A 12,818-nucleotide genomic window follows, 5' to 3' on the forward strand; every position below is an offset into this window, starting at 1 on the left:
AGCTTTACTCAATGGACCCCGCCCCTTGCCAAGCCCGGAAGACGCACCCCGCCAGGGCCCACTAGCGTAAAGAGAGCCATCTTGGCAAAGGGCAGACGATCCCGAAGGTCGCCATTTTTCTTAAGGGCAACGTGTTAACTCTCGTAGTAAATGGGAGAGCCCCTGTGAAGTCATCGTCTTGAGTACGGAGAGTGTGTTCTTTGGAGCCATCTTTTCTAAGGGCAGGCAATTACTGAAAACTTTTTTTTTTAAAGTGAGTCGTAATCTTTATAAACTGCAGACTACATTTTTTTCAAAGTTCTGAAAACGTTTTATACCTCACCAGAGGATGAAAAATACCTGCCGATGCATAAGACATTTTATTATTTCTGTGTGATAGGGTGGAAATTTTTACAGTTTTCCTGCACACAAAGCAGTATTACAAGCATCTGTTAACCCTCCTTTGTATCCTCAGTAAGAACATCCTTAGTTGATAATACCGGCACCCGAGTTGGACAAACAGCACTACTCAAGTTCTCCTGAGTCGTTAACGACAGATACATAATCATTTCCTTAAAAATTTACTTACGCTTCTCCCTAAACAATATTCTTTTTTTATTTTTCTCCAGTGCAGTGGTAGAGACCTTCAACTCTAAAGTTCAACTTTGACACTTTCAACTTGAACAACCTCCCGTGATCTTATGAAGTTACTTACGGTGTCTGTTCCTCAGGTCCCCGAGTGTACAAAAACAGAGATAATAGTAGTAGTAGCCGCTTCAAAGGCAGATCGTCAGAATTAAACTAGTTACTATAAATCGTCAGAATTATGGGCACCTGGGTGGCTCAGTGGGTTAAAACTTCTACCTTCAGCTCAGGTCATGATCCCAGGGTCCTGGGATTGAGCCCCACATCAGGCTCTCTGCTCAGCAGGGAGCCTGCTTCCCCCCTCTCTCTCTGCCTGCCTTTCTGCTTACTTGTGATCGCTGTCAAATAAATGAATAAAATCTTAAAAAAAAAAAACCCTGAAGAGTATAAAATTAAAAAAAAAATCATCAGAATTAAACTAGTTACTATATAAAACGTGGGACAATGCTTGGCCAGCAGTAAGACTTCCAAACATTAACTGTTATCATTACCAGGTGTCTTGCCTCCCTAAGAAGACTTGAAACACTCTACTCATCCATTCTTTCTCAAAACACAAAAACCAGGGAAAAGTGAACACCATGTGTTTTTATTCTCACTGATGTGTTCGTATAGGCCTCCCAGTATTAAAGCCCTGTCATTTGGTACTGTTGCATTTAGCCATTGTAATCAAATTATCTAACCTAGAATGTGTTTCCTTTCATGTTTTTAGCATGCCAGTCATCTTCCTAAAGTAACAGCTTCCTGTTGAGAATTTTTGCAATTGCAGTCCTAATAATTATTGTTGTAAACTGCAATCATATATTAAACGCTACTAGTCTTTAGAAGTTAAAGTGATGTGCTTACTAATTCTCTGGTTTCATGACTTCCTGTCTCTGAAATATGGATCATCTCAGGGTGTGTCCTCAGTCCGTCGTTTTTGCCTTGACGCTCATGGTGTGAGCCACCCACTGAACACTAAAATTCCCAAAGTTGATTTCCAGCCCTGACCTCCCTGGGTGTTTCTGAGGCTTCTTCTTGGCATCTCCACATGGATATTCCATTTGAAGCTCAAATTCTCTAAAATACAACTAATACTATGGACAGCCTGTCCAACTTCAAAGAAAAAGGATTTTGTCTTATTCATTCTCCGGAGCTATATTTATTTTGAATACATTCTTCTGTGAACCTATTCCCTTAAATGAATTATCCTGACTAAGTCTTAGGGACAGTAGGGGGGATGAGATTGTCTATCAGGCTTCATCTGAGTCTCACTCTTGGGGTGTGATTAGTTTTTCATCAAGGCTGAGGACACTTTTTTTTGAAGGCTTTGTGGTTGTAGCATGTTACCAGCAGAGGGAGACAGTTCCTTACAATTTTGTTATATTTGGCAATGTGCCTTAACAAAGGAATTAGTTGGGCATTCCTGGGACTGAGTTTTCTAGGAGATCTAGGAGAACATTGGAGGATGCTGCAAAGGAAATAGCCTTTGTTCCAACTGATGGGCCACCAGGAGACCGGCCCTAATTAATCATATAGGCCCTTTGTGACTTTGGGCAAGTCCCTTCCTCATCTGTAAAATGAAGAAATGGGGCCAAATGAACTCTAAAATTAAGGAAGTGGTGGTGGTTTTTCTTCCACTGGGGGAAAGCCCCAAAAGTTGAAGTAGGGGCACATACATATATTAACAGGTATCCTAAAACATGATATACCACTCATGTTTGGGACTTGCACTCAGAACTGCAGGCATCTTTCATAGACCATGTAAAACACTGAGATGTGAAAAGAATTAAGAGCAAAGCCCCACGGGCGCCTGGGTGGCTCAGTCAGCTAAGCATCTGACTCTTGATTTCAACTCAGGTCATGATCTCAGGGTTGTGACATTGAGCCCTGCCTGGTGAGCCTGGAGCCTGCTTGAGATCTTCTATCTCCCTCTCCCTTTGCCCCTCCCCTCCTTCAAAAGAGCGAAGCCCACAGTGAACTTTCCATCTAATGCACGGACTGGAGCTACGTAGGCAGTTATGTTAAGAAATAAATGTCAGGGGTGCCTGGGTGGCTCAGATGATTAAGCATCTGCCTGCGGCTCAGGTCGTGATCTCCAAATCCTGGGATCGAGTCCCACATCAGCTCCCAGCTCAGCAGGGAGTCTGCTTCTCTTTCTTTCCCTCTGCCTGCCCTCATTTGTGTTCTGTCTCTCGCTCTCAAATGAATAAATAGAACCTTAAAAAAAGAAAGAAAGGGCAAACTTGGTAATATTTAAAGGGTACATGCCTTTTGACCCAACAATTGCATTTCTGGGAAATCTCCCTGTAGATACATTTGCCCATATGCAAATAATGAAAGTACAAAGATATTCTCTGCTACTTTGTTTATAGTCACAAAGCAGGAGAGACCAATGTCCATCTCTAGAGCATTTGTTTAAAAGATATATGGTACATTCATACAAAGGAACAGAATGCAATTTGTTAACAAAATTTTGTTGGTCCTAAACATGCTGACACAGAATGACCTCAGAGAATTATAGTTAAATAAATTTTTTTTTTAAAAAAGCAACAAGGTAAAGAACAACATGTATAATTTGCTGCTATCTGTAGGTTTATTTATTTAAATATGTACATGGGGTTTTTGTTTTTGTTTTTTGTTTTTTTAATTTAAGCAATCTCTACCCCTAATGTGGGGCTAAAACTCGCAATGCAGAGAGCAAGAGTTGCACGCTCTTCTGACCGAGCCAGGCAGGCATCCGTATATGTGTATATGTGTATTTGTGTATGCCTCTCTGGAAAGATAGAAGGAACTTGTCATGGTAATCACACTGATGGAGGAGAGAGGTTGATGGAGGACCGGTATGATGGACTTAATCTTTATATGTCCTTTTGTAGCTTTTGAATGTTGTTCTATGTTAATAGCTTACTTATTCTAGGGTGCCTGGGTGGCTCAGTGGGTTAAAGCCTCTGCCTTCGGCTCAGGTCATGGTCTCAGGGTCCTGGGATCGAGCCCTGCATTGGGCTCTCTGCTCAGCAGGGAGCCCGCTTCCCCCTCTCTCTCTGCCTGCCTCTCTGCCTACTTGTGATCTCTGTCTGTCAAATAAATAAATAAAATCTTTCCAAAAAAATACCTTAAATTGGTGCAGCCACTGTGGAAAACAGTATGGACATTCCTCAGAATTAAAAAATAGAACTACCATAACATCCAATTCTATTTCTGGGTATTTATCCACAGAAATACTTATCCAAAGAAATACTAATTCAAAAAGATATATGCATCTCTATATTTATTGCCTCGTTATTTATAATAGCTAAGCTATGGAAACAATCTAAGTGTCCATTGATAGATAAATGGATAAAGAAGATGTGATATATTTATACAATGGAGTATCACTCAACCATAAAAAAGAATTAAATCTTACCATCTGTGACAACATGATGGACCTACAGGGTATTATGCTAAATGAAATAAGGCAGAGGAAAGCAAATACCGTATGATTTAACTTATATACGGCATCTGAAAAACAAAACAGGGGCACCTGCCTGGCTCAGTCAGTAGAGCATGCAACTCTTGATCTCAGGGTTGTGAGTTCAAGCCCCACATTGGGTAAGAGATGACTTAAAACAATAAATAAATAAACTTAAAACAATTTAAAAACCCAAAACAAATGAACAAACAAAATAAAATGAATACAGACTGATAAATACAGAGAACAATGTGGTGGTTGCCAGAGAGAAAAGGTGGGAGAATGAGTGAAATAGGGGAAGGAGAGGAAAAATACAAATTTCCAGTTATAAAATAAATAAGACACAGTGATACAATGTACAACATGGGGACTATAGTTAATAATATGTAACAACTTTGTGTGGCAACCCTTGTTAGCTACATCTGCCATGATCACTTTGAAATGTATGTAAGTGTTGAATCATTGTATCATATGCCTGAAACCAATATAATGTTGTATGTCAAAAAAAAAAGTTCTGGAGAGGGACCGTAGTGATGGTTGCACAACAGTATGAATGTACTTATTAGCAATGAATGCTGCACTTCAAGAGGGTAAAATAGTAAATGTTGTTTATTTTTTATGGGTATTTTACCACAATAAAAAATTGGAAAAAAATAATGAACAAAATTAACAATAACAAAGTCTTTGAAGCAAAACCACCTGGGTTCAAACCTTTGCCGGTGATCCTGGGTTGAGCTAGTTAATCCCCGTGTGCCTCAGTTTCTTTTGTCTTTATTAATTAATTTTTTTCTTTTAGATTTTATTTTTAAGTTATCTCTACACCAACGTGAGGCTCAAACTCACAACTAGGAGATCAAGAGTCACATGCTCCACCAACCGAGCCAGCCAGGCGCCCCTCCTGTTTCATCATCTGCAAAATAAGCACAATAATGGCACCTACTTAGCAGTTTGACACATAAGAGCACACAATAAACATCAGCTATGATTATTATTAAAGATTTTGCTTTAAGGGGCGCCTGGGTGGCTCAGTGGGTTGGGCCTCTGCCTTCAGCTCAGGTCATGGTCTTAGGGATCCTGGCCTTGGGTTCTCTGCTCAGCAGGTAGCCTGCTCCTCCCTGCCCCCCCCCCCACTCTCTCTGCCTGCCTCTCTGCCTACTTGTGATCCCTCTCTCTGTCAAATAAATAAAGAAAATCTTAAAAAAAAAAAAAGATTTTACTTTAACATTAAATCTTTCATGCTTATCACAATTAATAATTTTATAGTGGTTTATTTACTTGTTTATTGTCTGTCTCTCCCAGTAACTCTAGGGAACCTCCACAAGGACACGGGGCTTTGTTAATTTTATTTAAAAATATGTTCAGGGTGCCTGGGTGGCTCAGTGGGTTAAAGCCTCTGCCTACGGCTCAGGTCATGATCCCAGGGCTCTCTGCTCAGTGGGGAGCCTGCTTTCTCCTCTCTCTCTGCCTGCTTCTCTGCCTACTTGTGATCTTTGTCTATCAAATAAATAAATAAAATCTTAAAAAAATATGTTCTATACATATTACGTGGTTTGGCACATACAGGTACTCACTAAATATTTGTTGACTAGATGCCCTCTTAGTTGTCAGATTCCCAATGTGTTCCAGTGAATTCAACACATATTGAATTCAACACATACTTAGTAAGTCTTTACTGTGTGCCAGTCTCTATATTAGATGATATAGCGGTGAACAAAACAGCAGTATCTGCCGTCTTTGACTTAGATTTGGGAGGAGAGTGGGGGAGTGGTTCTATATTTGAACTTGTTCTAACAAGCAATTCCAAACCAACCTGAGCATCAGAAGTCCTAGGAACTTTTAGAAAAAGTCTGAGGTGGGTCGGGGGTGGGGTGGATGGGTGGGTGAGAGAGCTAAGGTGGGCCCTGGAACCTGCATTTTAAAAAGGAAGCACTTAATAGCTGGTCCAGTGTTTCTAGCATTGAGCTCTATAGAGTATTTTGGTGGGTGGTGGGATTGGTCACAAGCTCTATGGCCATTTTTATGCTTGGGGTTTTTAATAACAGGATTTTAATATTTCTTTTACCAGTTACAGTTGCCAAGTTTCTCCTTCATGATGATATTTCCTAACTGAAAGGCTTTGAGTTTCTTAAATCAGTTTCTCATACTGGGATTTCACAAGTACTTCCCCTGGGGTCTCTGAATTATCCAAGTTTGAGGACCACTGAATTATCCAGTGCTTTCTGGAGCGAGGCTGACCCACCTCTCCTCAAGAGCACCTTGTCCTCCCAACCCAAGGGGACTTGGGTTCTGACGCAGACCTATGTCCCAAGAGATACCCCAGAAGGTCCACTTTATTCCTGAATGGTGGGCTGGCAGCTGAGAATCGCTTCAGTTTCAGGCGCAAATGGTTAGGACTGAAGCCCTTGGGCTCTGTATCTCTGGCATTTCCTTAGATCACTTACTTACTGAACGCATGAGACCATGGAGATTCTCACCTACACACCAGGGTGCCCCTTTGGAAGAGGTATTTTGTTGGACCCCATCGCCTGGTGATAGTGATACCGTAAAATACTGGAGCTTGGGAATCATATATGCCTAAATCCACATTCTGTCCTGTCTCCCTCAGCCCCACCTTGCTCCTCAGGTATGTGGTCTTGGGAAAACGTACTGATACTACTCTGCGTATCAGTTTTCCTCATCTGATAAAAGGAGCTAGTAACAAGTCACACTGTGGGTGCCTCCATTAAGGGAGGCTTCCATTGCACAGTCAAGGCACTCAGTTTCCCTTCTTCGGTTGACGTCCAAGAGCACTTCCATTCACTACAGCCCTCCCTCGTGCCCATCAGGCCCCCGGGGATCCAGATGAGTTAGAGTTTAAATCCTGGCGCTAGGTCTATACAGTCTCAAGCCATTAGGGAAACTGCCCAGTTGCCCCTAGGTCTAAGTGCAAAGGAGGGTGGGTGCAGCTCTGGGGTCGGTTCTGGGGACTCAAGGAAGGCCGGCGCAGAAGCTCGACGTTCCCCGACTCCAGCCAGCTTCACTGCCCCGGCGGGGCGGCGTTCCAGCTTCTGGAGAACCTCTGCCTGGGACCACGTCCCTTCCCAACATGGCGCCATCCCTAGGTCGCCTCGCTCGGGCACGCCGAGCTGACGTATGTGCGAGCGCGTCCTCCGCGCCAGTCCCCGGCGCATGCGCACTCGGCGCTGTCTTCTCCCGGCCAGAGCAGCAGCGGCGGCGGCGGCGTTTGAGTGGAGGAAGATGGCGGCTCCGGGCGGCTCGGGGTCCCGCCAGCTGTGAGGAGCCCCAGTGCGGCAAGCGCCGTTTGAGGCGGGGCGCCTCTGCTCTGGCTCTGTCCCCGGCTCCCTCATCGCCGTCGCCAGCGGAGCGAACCCGAGAGCGTGGCGCGGGCTGGGCCAGGTGAGGCTTCTCCCTCTCCTGGGGCCGCGGCGGGGAGCCGGCGCCTTCTGCCCTTTATGCCCCAGGCCCGCAGGGGGCAGGGGGCGTCCCTGGCTCGGCGCAGGCCGCGCATCCTGCGCGGGGGTCGGTGCCGGCTGGCCTGGGGGCCTTGCTGTCGTCATCCTCGGCCTCGCTGGGTTAGGCAGGGAGGAGGAGGAGTGCCCCTTTCCACCTAGCCTTTGGAATGGGAGTGAACCCGGCCCCTCTCCTCAAGCAGGGCGGTTCACATCCCCTCACCGCGTCTACGAAAGGGTGTTATGACCAGGGCGGGGATGGCTGTCAGGGTGTCAGCTAATCTCTCACCCGGCCCCGGGATCTTTAACGCCTTGCGCTGAGGAGCCGGAGTCCAGCGCCTTCCAAAATTGGGGCTGCGGCGAGGGGCCGGCATCTGTGGTGAAGCTGTAGCTGCAGAGGGGGAGATTTTGGAATTGGTTTTAAAAATAAAACACAAGCAGCCTGTCTTGCCGCTTAGCTTTTTGAGTGTTCCTCCGGCGAAGCGGTGACTGCGGGTCTCCTTGATTGAGACAGCAGTCCACGTTGTGACTGTGAGAATTGTTTGTGCAAAGGGAACGGTGGAGGGTGGGAACGGATTTGTAAACGGAGGAGAACCCGATTCCGAGATCTTGATGGTCTCTGCAGAGTAACTTAGGTGCTAATGAAGTCTTCGTTTGTTTGAAAACCTTTGTGTTTTTGAGCTTCGGAATAGCTAATTGCTTTTGTCTGTTAAATCTCCTGAATTTTATTCGTAAAATAAAAGCTTTCCTTAATTGCCGAAGTCTTTGGGCTTTTCTGTCGTGGGATTCTGATTGCTCTGGGTGAAGATTCAGACACCTTACCAGTTCTCACCTACTGGCAAGGACATTGTTATTCATTTTTGAGAAAAAGTTTTTGTTGTTCAACTGCTAATTGGGAGGTTTTGATTTAGTTTCTCACGTTGGGAAGCTGGCTTGAAGCCCTGTGATCTCTTCCTTGAAGAATGATGGAATCAGCTGGAATTGTGCTATGGGGAAAATGTTTAGGCAATGGCTTTGGCTTGGACACACTGAATATCTTTGTAACTTAAATTTGTTTTCCTTGTGTTTAAAATGATGACATCATGGGTTTAAAGGGAGAAGGAAATTAGAGGAGAAATACCATCATTTAGAATCGAACATTTAAAATTCAGTCTGCAGCTTTTACAGTGAGTAGTGACTCTCTGTGTCAAATTCCTAACTTTGAGCATATTCATGTGTAAAATCTGATTGGGTGTCCTTTCTATTGTGTGTTGTCATTTTATACCCTGTAGCTGTTTGCTTTTGACAAACCCAGTATAAATCTATTACTCAATCTACATTGACCCACGGATGTTTTGTCTACCTCAAAAAGCTTTTAATTGTTAAAATGACAACTGCTTGATTTAATATTAGCTAATTCTTTGACCTTTTCTTAAAGCTTTCCCATAGAGATTTGTAGATTTTCTTATTGCCTCTCATAAGGACATAAACCTGAACAAATAACTTCACAGAAAATTGAAAAGCCACCTTAAATTTCAGTTTGCTAAGAATCATGCAATAATGCAGTAAAACATCCTGATGGTTTGACATTATGCTTCTTGGCATAATGTGTTGCATTGTTGTGCTAAATCATCATCAGGTATTGATGCAACTTCATGACATCCATGACATCATTCACTCTCCAGCATTTTGCCCTTTGTAAATTTCTTACCTTCTCAGAGTCTCAAAAAGAACAGGATCAGGAAAAATAGCTTAGGATGCTCCTTATTGTCTGATTGCTAAAAGAGCCTTCATATAACACTGCTTTATATAGTTAAACTCTTCTGTAAGATTCAGAGCTGCTCATGATTCCTACCTATTATGAAGAGCAGGCACAGAAATGCTAGTAAAATCTCTGGGTTTTACAAGGATATTGAGGTCCCAAGGAGAGGTTATCTCAAAGATGAACAAATACGTGATTATCTTTTGTGGTTTTAGGGTTGTTTTAGTCACTGCATTAACAACTCTTTATAAAACCAGAAGCCATTTGGTTAACTAATGCCTTTTCCACTTGGAGATTGTTACGTGGGTCAGAAGAGATAATGTTTTGTGAGAGTCCTTTGTAAAATAACAGGTAAATGTAAGATTGATTATTCAATGATCAATTTTTTTTTAAAGATTTTATTTATTATTTATTTGACAGACAGAGATCACAAGTAGGCAGAGAGGCAGGCAGAGAGAGAGGAAGGGAAGCAGGCTCCCCGCTGAGCAGAGAGCCCGATGCAGGGCTCGATCCCAGGACCCTGAGATCACGACCCGAGCCGAAGGCAGAGACTTTAACCCACCGAGCCACCCAGGTGCCCCTCAATGATCAGTTTTATGAAAACCCCTTACTGAGGGCCCTCTATATACGCTGGGCATTTGGTCTCATTTTGGTCTCAAGTTGCCTATATTCTGGTTGGAGAGCCAGACAAGGAAACTAGTTAAGTATGTTGTAGTTTAAGAAGTAAGAAATGTACAGAATCCAACCGAGGGAGTCAAGGAAGGCTTCTCAGGGCTAGGATGGCTCCATAGCCTCTCCTGTTCTGCAGAAAAATCTGCCTTTTGTGAGTGACTTGCTTTTTATAAAAACTTAAAAATATTTTTTTATCTTGACTTCTTTCCCCCTTTTATTCATTCACAGTCATGACACTTCCCACACAGTATGCCCCAGTTATGATTTCTGCATTCTCAAAAATCTAACAGAGTCTTGGGAGAACCTGAGAGTGAGTCATATACCAGGCAACAAACACAAACATTGCAGCTGCAATGAAAATATCTCAGATTACTAAATGGTGACAACTTTAGAGTGATGATGTTTTTGTTTTTTGTTGTGTAAACCGGCATAAGAAGCAATGTATGATTTTAATTTGATCACGTTTAGTTAATGTTTAGTTGTCAATCCCTTAGAATATGTACTGTAAGTAGTTATAGTACTGTCTCCTTTCTCTCAGTAATAAATTAAGCGAGAAGATCCTTTTTCCTTTTTGGGCGAAGCTGACAACTTAAACCAGGACTATACTGAACTATTTTATAGAATTCATTCATGTAGGTAAAAGTTGCTTAGCATCTCTGATATTGAACTTCTATATCACAATACAAGTTCCTCATCTTAGTGCTGTGGTAGTTTTATAATTAATTTAGCATGTTGTCTTCTGTATTGCAAACTACATGAGTTTTGGGATGTGTAGAATCTTTACGTGGTGCAGTATCAGTAGAACATTTACAATTTGATAACACTCATGTTTACATATTAACCATGTAAATACTCAACACTAAAAATGAGGGCTTTAATGTGGTGGTTGACAGAAAAATGAAGGTAATGTGTCTGTTTATTTTTCTATATTGTGAATTTGTTACATATAGAAGGATATGACATATAGAGAAGTAACTTTAAAGTTGCCCAGTTTTGGGGACCTGGGTGTCTCAGTTGGAAGAGCTTTCGACTCTTGATCTCAGGGTTGTGAGTTGGAGCTCCATGTTGGGGGTATAGATTATTTAAGTAAATAAATAAACATCAAAAAAATAAAAAAATTGCCTAGTATTGTGCTCATAATTCAGCTTTGCTTTCTTCCTTCCTTCCTTCCTTCACTTCCTTCCTTTCTTTCTAGATTTATTTGAGAGAGAGGGATCATGAATGGGGGGGCAGGGCAGAGGGAGAGAGGATCTCAAGCAGTCTCCATGCTGAGCTCGGAGTCCCACATGGGGCTTGATCTCAGGACTCCAAGATCATGACCTGAGCCAAAACCAGGAATTGGATGCCTAACTGACTGAGCCACCTAGGTGCCCCCAGCTTATTTTCTAAATTGTTTTTTGTGACCTGGGGGTGCTGCCTGGCTCAGTTTATAGACCATGCTACTCTTGATCTCTGGGCTGTTGGTTCAAGCCCCATGTTGGCCATATAGCTTACTTTAAGATTTATTTATTTGAGAGAGAGTGAGCGAGAGAGCACGTGTGCATGCAAGGGGAGGGACAAGGCAGAGGGTGAGAGAGAATCCTCAGTCAGACTCTTCGCTGAGCGCAGAGCCTGATGCAGGACTCCATCCCTCAACCCATGATATCATGACCTGAGCCAAAATGACCAGTTGGTTAACAGGCTGAGCCACCCAAGTGCTCCCCGTTTAGCTTACTTTAAACAAAAAAAGTGTTGGAAGAAAACAAAGCAAAACAAGAAAAGAATTAAATTGTTTTTTTTTTGTGACCTTCTAAATATCTTGTAAAATTACAACTTAGTGATATTCCTATAGCTTGATTTTGTTCTTCCTTACTCATGGGTGTATTGGCAAGCAAATTTGCTTTGAATTTTGATTCTTTCTGTATTTTTTTTTAAGATTTTATTTATTCATTTGACAGAGAGAGACACGTGATAGAGGGAACACAAGCATGGGAGCTGGTGAGGGAGAGGGAGAAGCAGGTTTCCCACTGAGCTGGGAGCCCGCTGCGGAACTTGATCCCAGGACCCTGGGATCATGACCTGAGCCGAAGGCAGATGCCCAACAACTGAGCCACCCAGGTGCCCCTGTATTAAATTTTTTAAGTTGTAGAGTTTCCCCCAAGTTTTTTTTTTTTTTTTTAAGATTTTATTTATTGGGGCGCCTCGGTGGGTCAGTGGGTTAAAGCCTCTGCTTTCAGCTCAGGTCATGATCCCAGGGCCCTGGGATCGAGCCCCACATTGGGCTCTCTGCTCGGTGGGGAGCCTGCTTCCCCTTCTCTCTCTGCCTGCCTCTCTGCCTACTTGCGACCTTTGTCAAATAAATAAATAAAATCTTAAAAAAATAAAGATTTTATTTATTTATTTGATAGAGACAGCAAGAGAGGGAATACAAGCAGGGGGAGCAGCAGAGGGAGAGGGAGAAGCAGGCTTCTCACTGAGCAGGGAGCCCAATGTGAGGCTTGATCCCAGGATCTGAGATCATGACCTGAGATGAAGGCAGGTGCTTAATGACTTAGCCACCCAGGCGCCCCATCCCCCAAGTTTTTAATTTAATTTTTTCCAGTGTCACTGTTCTGTGTTTTGTTTCTTTTTTTTTTTTTTTTTTTTTTTAAGATTTTATCTGTCAGAGAGAGATAGCGAGAGGGAGAACACGAGCAGGTGGTGGCAGAGGGAGAAGCAGGCTTCCCGCCGAGCAGGGAGCCCGATGTGGGGCTCGATCCCAGGACCCTGGTATCATGACCCGAGCCGAAGGCAGATGCCCAACGCACCGAGCCACCCGGGTGCCCCTGTGTTTTGTTTCTAAAGTGGAAATGCTCTTGTAGTGCTTTGATACTTATTTATATATATGTCTGATAAACGTATAGGTATTATATAGAGTAGTAGTCAC

At 43.1% G+C, this 12,818-nt stretch overlaps 1 protein-coding gene across 1 annotated transcript in view; it reads left to right on the top strand.

The window, feature by feature from the left end:
- The first annotated feature begins 7,239 nt into the window (after positions 1–7,239).
- The window catches only part of FBXO42 (F-box protein 42), a 101,835-nt gene continuing 96,256 nt past the window's right edge, over positions 7,240–12,818 (top strand). The window contains exon 1 of the mRNA XM_080803079.1: positions 7,240–7,447. The gene's annotated coding sequence lies outside the window, so the exon portion shown is untranslated. The remainder of the gene's footprint in view (positions 7,448–12,818) is intronic.

The sequence above is a fragment of the Martes martes genome (assembly GCF_963455335.1).
Source record: "Martes martes genome assembly, chromosome: 4".
Taxonomy (NCBI): Eukaryota; Metazoa; Chordata; class Mammalia; order Carnivora; family Mustelidae; genus Martes; species Martes martes.